We start from the raw sequence: 10,000 nt of genomic DNA on the forward strand, positions 1-10,000 counted from the left end.
CTCTCATCCTCTGTCTCCTCTATTTCTATCTGTGCTCTACATACACCCCATCAGATCTCTGACGTACCCTTTCTACGACCTTCACCTTGCCATTAACCACTGAACTGGCGCCTCCGACACCGTTTCCATCAAACACACCCACCATTTCACACTGAATATATGAATACACACACGTGTTCATGCGACCACACACATGCACACACACAACACACATTAATTAATAGACATGCATACACTCACACCCAAACACACAGGCATAGACACAGTCGTTAACAGAGATATAAGCACATACGAAGTGAAATGGCATCAAGTCGGTGTGAGAACCGCGTTACTCGTTTATGCATTCGGTGTGTGGCACAGACACTCGGTTAATAACAGAACTCACGACCAAGCTCACTACCCAATTATAATAATAATAATAATAATATAATAATAATAATAATAATAATAATAATAATAATAATAATGATAATAATAATAATCCTTTCTATTAAAGGCACAAGGCCTGGAATTTGGGAGAGGGGACTAGTCGATTACATCGACCCTAGTGTTTCGCTGATACGTAATTTATCGATCCCGAAAAGATGAAAGGTACAGTCGAAAACGGCGGAATTTGAGTCAGAACGTGAAATGTTGCTAAGCATTTTGCCCAGCTCACCGCCCATAATAATAATAATAATAATAATAATAATAATAATAATAATAATAATAATAATTCTTTCTACTATAGGCACGAGGCCTGAAATTTTGGGGGAGGGTACCAAATCCATCTCCAACTATTTGGTCGGCCCGAAGTTATAGCTCTTTGTGTCTTTTATTGGAGTCGTATGTGTTGAACGCATTCAGCCCTTGACTCTCCCTCTCACCATACTCGGAGGCCTTGTGAAGTGCACTCCTCTTCCAACCTCACTAAATGTATGTGTGTATATACATATATATATAGTTGAAATTTATAGAAAGACAAAAGACGAACAAGCAAGTGCATTAGTCTGAAAGATGAACAAGCAAGTGCATTAGTTTGACGCTCAGGAAAAATGAAAAAGTATTTTACGTTTCGAGCCTACGCTCTTCAACAGAAAGGAATAAGAGAAAAAATAAACAGAGAGAGAGAGAATGAATGAGAGATAATAATAAAAAAAAGTTAAATAAAAGGGAGATAATAAAGCGCTATTGATTCCAACAAGAGAAGGTGCGCGTGCGTATGTGTGTAAGTGAGAATGGCGTGTGTGAGTATGTGTGTGTGTGTGAATACGGGCGAGTGACTCCGACGTATGTGTGTGCGTGTGTAACATGTATGTGTGTGTGTTGCAGTTGCTGTGTGCCTTTTCACGTGGTGTGTGCACATGTGTGTGTGTGAGAGTTTGTGTTAGTGACCAAACTGTGCATGCATATGTGGAGGAAAATTATCTTTGGCTGTGTATGTTGTGTTAATGCGTGTTGTGTTAATGCGTGTTGCGTATGTATGTATATATAACCTGTGTGTATGTATGGATAGATAGATAGATAGATAGATAGATAGATAGATAGATAGATAGATAGATACACACCCAGACACAGACACATATATATGTATAGGCGCAGGAGTGGCTGTGTGGTAAGTAGCTTGCTAACCAACCACATGGTTCCGGGTTCAGTCCCACTGCGTGGCATCTTGGGCAAGTGTCTTCTGCTATAGCCCCGGGCCAACCAATACCTTGTGAGTGGATTTGGTAGACGGAAACTGAAAGAAGCCTGTCGTATATATGTATGTGTGTGTGTGTGTGTGTGTTTGTGTGTCTGTGTTTGTCCCCCTAGCATTGCTTGACAACCGATAGAATAAGTACTGGGCTTACAAAGAATAAGTCCCGCGGTCGATTTTCTCGACTAAAGGCGGTGCTCCAGCATAGCCGCAGTCAAATGACTGAAACAAGTAAAAGAGTAAAAGAGAGTAAGAGAGAAAGTCCGTCGTATATATACATATATATGTGCATAAGTGTGTATGAATGTTTGTTTATTTGTTTTCCAACTCTGCTTGACAACCGGTTTGGATGTGTTTACGTTCCCGTAAGTTAGCGGTTCGACATACGAGACCGATACAATAAAATTTACATGTACCATATACATGTATCAGACGCACACGCGCGCACACAGACACACATATGTGGAAATTGGATATTGTAATAGTGACGCCTTTCTCTAGATTCCTTTGAGGGGGGGGGGCATAAAAACATACAACATACGTGCTTCATACTAGATTCGAAACTGAAGACATGGAAGAACCTAAAACAACACCCAGTCCGTATTCATATCTTTAATATGCCAAGCACAAAACAATGAAAATAAATACACATAAAAGAACACCAACAACTAACTACAATAGCAATAACAACAGCAACAACGACAATCACAACTGTATAAAGAACAACAACAACAATCATAAGTGTATAGACAACAAAAACGACATATCTTCAGTGAGTATCCATTTCTGATTATGTTTATAGGCGATTATGTGGTCCTGCCACCTTGTCATTTGGTTAATTGGATCTTGGTTTATTGCCACCCACATACCTCTCACATCCATCTCCAGCCTCGCACAATAACACCAGGCTTTTGCATACAAAGTCCTGCTTTTGCCCTTTCATTTATTGCACACTCATGCACATACCCACAATCTCTTTCTCTCCCTCTTTCTCCTTTTCTGTCTCTGTCTCTTCTCTCTCTCTCTCTATCTCTCTCTCTCTTTCTACCTTAGACATAGTCATATCCACGCCTCAAATTCATGGCCTCAAACCCCAGAATCATAGTCTTCCTTTCACAAACATACAGATATACACACTATATTTTTCTTTCTTTCTTTCTTTCTTTCTCCCTCTTCCATACATACAAAAACACACAATCTACACCGTCCCTCTTTTCCTCTCTCTTTCTCTCCCTCCCTCCCTCTCTCTGTGTCTTTCTGTCTGTCTGTCTTACTCTCTCATTCCCTCTTTCTCGTGCACACACAGACACCTACACATTCGTCATTTTATCATTACTTGGCTTGTCTCCTCCCTACATCTCTCCTTTCCTCTTCACTCTTTGTCCTGTCTTCTTCCCTCCTTCTCTTCACTCTCCTTTCTAACCCTCCCTCTTTCAACCCCCTCTTTCTCATAAGCTAAATCTCGCTCTCTACACTAGTTGGCCTTTCTCGCTGAGCTAACATCCATCCATCCATCCATCCATCCATATGCGCATATACATATACGCACACATACATACATACATACATACATACATACATACATACATACATACATACATGCATACATACATACATACGTACATACATACACCCATATATACATACAAGCATGCATGCTCGTACCCATAAACACATTTACATAAACATACGCATAAATATCTATATATACAAATGTATCTTTTCAATCCCATCTCCGTCCCTCCACAATTCCTACCGTTTATAATAACATGGAGTAAGTGAATATATACAAATATATGCACGCACACACACACACAAACACACCTACACGCGCGCATATACATACACAAACGTACAACAATGAATGGTGGTTTCATGGCCTCAAACCCCAGACCCATGTACTAATCAACAACAGAGAGATTTTACTGTACAGTTGGTTAGTGTTATATCGGCTGCACCAATGTATGTCATTTCGAAAAGGGTCTTGCATTTAAGTAAGTGACTACACATGTCAGTCACGTGTCGAAACAACGCAGTTGACGTTCGTTGCCGGCTGTTTACAACGCCGACAATATACATACGCGCGCACATGCAGGCACACACTCATACATACATGCATACAAAAATATATACATCCATCCATACATACATGTGTATGTGTGTGTGCGTGTATGTGTGTATATGTGCGTATATATATATATATATATACACATATACTTACATACACACACACACATATATATATATATATATATATATATAGTATATATATATATATATAATTATACAATTACATATATATATACATATGTATATACATTTATACATATATATGCATTTGTTTGTGTGCATGTGTGTATACACACAGACACATATACATATATTTATGTATGCATGCATATATACATACATACAAACACACACACACACACACACATATATATACATATATACATGCACGCATGCAGAGAGAAACCGCAAACGCACATACACATGCACTCCCGCATACATGTGTATCTGCATCTGACCTGCTCACGCGAGCACAATTTGTAAAACGAAGTAATACAGATATCCACATGCAGATGGCTTTGTGAGGTAGACATTATAAAACAAGTATATGACGTAAAACATGAGTGTCTACACGCGTGATTACTATTGCATTAAAATGGTGTGGAACCCTCTCCCCAGCTCAAGCCTTGCAATGTCCTGCGTCCGTCATTGGTTGTTACACATGTATCTAATCATGTAATGTATTGTTCTCTGTCTTACTCTTTCTCTCTCTTCTTTTCTCATATATATATATATAGTATATATATATATATATATATATATATATAGTAAAACTACGGTTTACTAAAAATCCATAAGATCCCGATAATTAATGAAATCTGTAAACAATCATCAGGCATATATATTAATGTCCAAACACCACGAAATTTAAAACTAAGATCCATTATTGCTGACCCGTCATGTGAAACCCATCGCTTAAGCAATTTTCTCGACATCCTACTGAAACTCTTTTTGAAATATACCGAAAGCTTCATTAGAGATGATCTGGATATGCTAAACCACCTACCAAAAACAATCAATGAAGCCACAGTTATGGTATCCTTCGATGTTGTGAACCTTTACACTAATATCTCATACAACTATGAAATAGAAGCAATCAAATTCTGGTTGGAAAACTATCCAGATCTACCATAGCGCATCAACCAGAAATTTATAATTGAAGCATTAACATTTACCCTCCAAAACAATTACATCTTGTTTGATACCGATTACATTGACAAAAATCTGGATTTGCAATGGAAACAAATATTGTGAACCTAATAATGGGATATTTATGATTTAACTATATATCAAGTACTACGACAAAAATAAGGATACTCATTTTATCAATATATGAAAGAGAACTGAAAAAGATATCTGGATGACTGTTTTATTCTTTGCAATGAAAGTATCGGTGAACTTCGAATTTGAAACACTGATCAATGGTATAAATTCTAACATTCAATTTAAAATGGAGTACCACAAAGAATAACTTTCATTCCTCAATATTTTACCAAAAAAACAAAACAAAAAAAGAGGTCAACAATTAAATTCAAATTGGTATCTTCTATAAATTCACAAACTCGAAGCAATACCTAGTATTTAACTCATGCCACCCGAAACACTCAAATAATATTCGTTTTAATTTACCGAAAAGGATGTGTACAATAGTGTCTGATACAAATAACCGGTTCTGCCGACTTGAACATAAAACCATACTAATCGGGAGACACACTAACACCCTTCACTAATAGATAATGGGATTAAACGTACGAAGAAAATAGACATCCAAACACTAAGAAAAATAAAACGAAATAACACACTCCATTCAAAAATACCACCCTATATTTCTACTCGCAACCCTACAATCAAAATTTACCTATGATCACAAGGGACTCTAAGATTAACCATATCTACAAACACACATATCCATCAAAAGTATAAAAACAACCAAAATCACTAAAGAGAATACTCACAGGTGTGAAATTACACCCAACAGCATCGGAACCAAGTGTTTTTGAAGCGGACGTCCAAGCTGTAGATCATACCCCAACCTACTGGAAAAATCAGAATTTTTGCTGAACTTATATATATATATATATATATTAGAAGAAATGAGGTACTCAGAAGATCGGATGGTTTATATTTACAGATCTTTATTTATATATTACATTTTTTATATACATATCATATCACTTAGATCATTAGCCCTTTCTCCCATTCTAGTGGGGTTTTCAAATCAAACTAAGTTCCTGTGTGAAGAATTTTGATCATTTTGTAGAGTTTCGTAGTGGTGGGGAGGAATATAAGACAGAGAGAACATGTGTGTATGTGTGTGTGTGTGTGTGTGTTTGTATCTGGGGTGAATGCTAAAGCGAAAGAGGGGAAGGGAGAGGGAAGAAGAAGAAAATAATTTTTTTAGTCTACTGGACAGAATATTGACTCCAAGGGTGTTCTAAGGCCTTAGGAAAAAAAAGGAATTTTAGCTTTGACCACTCCACAGTGTCACTGAGTGTGTGACGGCGGAGAGGTAGGCCATAAATTATATTTCCTTTTATCATTGTGAGAATGGTCAAATGCTTTTTTGGGTTTAAGAATTCTTTCCACTTTTTATGATCGTTTTGTGGAGGTGTGTGTGTGTGTGTGTGTGTCTGTGTGTGTGTCCGTGTGTGTTTGTGTGTGTATGTGTGTGTGTGTGTACGTGTGTGTGTGTGCGTGTGTGGGTGTCTGTGTGTTTGGAGAAGAGAAGAGAGAAAAAAAAGGAAAAAGAAAAAGAAAAATAAGGGAGGAAGGGGAAAAGTTGTGTTGATATTTATACCACTATATATATATATAGGCGCAGGAGTGGCTGTGTGGTAAGTAGCTTGCTAACCGACCACATGGTTCCGGGTTCAATCTCACTGCGTGGCATCTTGGGCAAGTGTCTTCTGCTATAGCCCCGGGCCGACCAATGCCTTGTGAGTGGATTTGGTAGACGGAAACTGAAAGAAGCCTGTCGTATATATGTATATATATATGTGTGTCAGTGTTTGTCCCCCTAGCATTGCTTGACAACCTATGCTGGTGTGTTTACGTCCCCGTCACTTAGCGGCTCGGCAAAAGAGACCGATAGAATAAGTACTGGGCTAACTACAAAGAATAAGTCCCGGGATCGAGTTACTCGATTAAAGGCGGTGCTCCAGCATGGCCGCAGTCAAATGACTGAAACAAGTAAAAGAGTAAAGAGTATATATACATGCTTCTACATGAAATATTAGAACCCCCCCCCACCTTTTATCGATTCAAAATGAACAACTAAATTACACCATCTTGAAAATTGCATATCATAGGAAAGTTAAAATTAAAATGACAATTAAAAAGTAAAGATGAAGTAAATTACAAAAATAAAATAACGTATATAACAGGCGATATATATACACACACACATATATATACATATACACACATACACTAAATGTTCTACTATATTAAATTGTAAATCGAAAGATGTGTCCTTCAATGTCACTATATGTATATATATATATATATATATATATATATATATATATATATATATATATATATTAAGTGTAGGAAGAAATGGAGCTGAACGAAGATTTAACAAAATTCCTTTATATTATTTTCTACATATGTTTCAAAGGCTGCAAAGTCCCTAATTCGGATTGAATAAGGAGTCCATTTTGCAGCTTTCTCTTCAGGAAAATCCAGGAACTTAATTCTCCAACAAAATGCACAACAAGCTTTTCGACAAACGCTCACGAGGAGCCCATGAAATAAATGACACAAACTGTCTATCTATATGCGTTGACGCCAGACTGGGTGAAAGCAGAAGAGATTGTCCGTTGAGATAGTTCAAGGTCAGAATCCGGTTGGCAGAAGGGGGAGTACAGGAAAATCAAAGAGTGTGAATGTATTCTGTATGACTGGTGTTTATATTTGAATTATCTTAAGAATGAGTGTATATATATATAAAATAGTAAAAAGTGAAAAAACTATAGAAGGTTTGTTTTAAAAGGTTAAAAAATATATATTTGAGTCAATATGTCTGAAGAATATTATAAATTTTTTTCTTACAATGACATAGTTTAGAAGAAATGACAGGTTTCGCGTTCAGCTTTTCAAATTTCATACATCGTTATGTTTATGTTGAGAAGAGTTCTAGTTAAGGGGAGGTAATAAGTCATTTCTTCCGGTGTAAGGGAGGTAATCGCTTAAAATTTTTTGTCTTTCCTTTGGAGTGAATTTCTCTGTATAAGTATGTTGGAATGGTTAAGTCTGGGCTTGTACATTTCAATGAAGAATGTTTCCTTGTTTAGTCTAATTTGTGTTGGTGTTCCGATAAAACATTGGTAAAATGGAAAGATTAAAAATTGTGGTAGTAGTTGCTTTGCGCATTTCTCAATGTGCTCACTAAAAGGTATCATTCTGTATTCTGGGAATGCAATCTGTTGTCGATGCAGTGTGCATCTACGTCTGAGTGATAGTCCCGTGGACCCCACGTAGTCTTGGTAGCAGCCCGAGCATTTTATGACATAAATTATGTTTTCAGAGGCACAAGTAAAATTAGATTTGATCTTGAATTTCTGTCCCTCTTTGAAGAGGAATTCTGATCCTTCTAGCAGGTTTGGACATGTTGCACAGTTCGGTCTACCACATTTTTTTAACTTTTGCATCCGTAATTTCAGAAAACAATTTTGCCTTTGTGAGAATCTTTTTAAGTGATTTAGGTTGTTTGTAGCTTTTAATGATTTGGTGTATGTTTAAAATTTCCTTTAATTTGGGGTCCTTATGAAGTATTGGTAAATTCTGGGTGATGATGGTGAAGGCTTCTTTGTTTCTGGGGTTGTATGTGGATATGTAAGGTAGTATTTTCAGGGAAGGTGTGTTGTTGTGTTGAACTTTTCTTAAAGTTTCTATGTTGATTTCTGTTGCACGACTGATCCCATCCTCTATGAGTTGAGCTGGGTAATGTCTGTCAATTAGGGTGTTTTTGAGTTCTTGCAGTCTAAAGTTCCTGGTATTTTGTTCTGACACTATTGTGCATATCCTTCTTGGTTGAAAGGGATGTTTGTTTTAGTGTGTCTTGAATTAAAAAGAAGGTATTGTTTGGCGTCTGTGGCTTTGTAAAAAATGTCTGTTTCTATTTTAAGGTTAATTTTTTTAATTAGTATATCCAAGAATGGGAGCTCCTTTTGGTTATATTCCATTGTGAACTGTATATTTGGGTTTATGCTGTTCAATAGGTTTTTAAATTTTAGGAGTTTATCTGTGTTTTCATTCCAGAGTATAAAACAATCGTCCAGGAATCGTTTCCAATTCTCTTTTATGTATTGAGAGAGGGGGTTTCCAAAGATTGATAAAGGTTCCTGGTAAATGATTATTTCCAGGTAGCCCATTGTTAAGTTCGCAATGACTGGTGCTGCCCTTGTGCCCATAGCAATTCCGGATTTTTGACGGTAAAATGTATTGTCAAACATGAAGTGGTTATTATGTAGGATGAATTCAATTGATTTAGTAATGAATTCTTTACTGATCCTTTTTGATATTTCTTCCGGAAATTGGTCCAACCAGAACTGTATTGCCTCTAGTCCATAATTATGAGGTATACTGGTATATAAGTTAACTACATCAAATGAAACCATGATTGCTTCTTCCTTGGCTTTTTTTGGAAGGTGGTTTAACATATCTAAGTCATCTCTGATATGGCTATCGATATGTTTAAGGAAGGGTTTCATAAATAGACTTAGTCTATAAATAGACTTAGTCTGTGTGTTTCACAGGTTGGGCCAGCTACAATGGGTCGTAGTTTTAGGTCCCCCGGGTTAGGTGTGTGTATGTATGTCTTTGGTGATTTTTTAATGGTTTCATTTATAATTTGGCTTTTATGAATTTTTGGCAGACCATAGAAAAGGCTAGGTTTGCATTTAAAGTTTGTTAGAAAGTCAATCTCTTTGGTTGTTAGTTCCTTTTCATGGGTTTTAATTAGTGAAGATAGAGTTTTCATTATTTTTTGTGGGGTGTAGTTGGTAATTTTTTCATAATGTTGGTTGTCATCAAGCAAGGAAATTACAAGATTTCTATAATATGATGTATCTATTATTACAACTGCATTTCCCTTGTCTGCTTCCTTAATGGTTATATCTTCATCATTTTTAAGTTCTATCAGTTCCTTCCATTGTGTAGTGTTAAAATTTGAGTTAACTGTCTGTTTATGTATAGTATGGTAGGGAAAGTTCTCAATGTGGTTACAGAATTCGTCAAGATCTTTATTTC

This window comes from Octopus sinensis, linkage group LG11, assembly GCF_006345805.1.
Source record: "Octopus sinensis linkage group LG11, ASM634580v1, whole genome shotgun sequence".
Taxonomy (NCBI): Eukaryota; Metazoa; Mollusca; class Cephalopoda; order Octopoda; family Octopodidae; genus Octopus; species Octopus sinensis.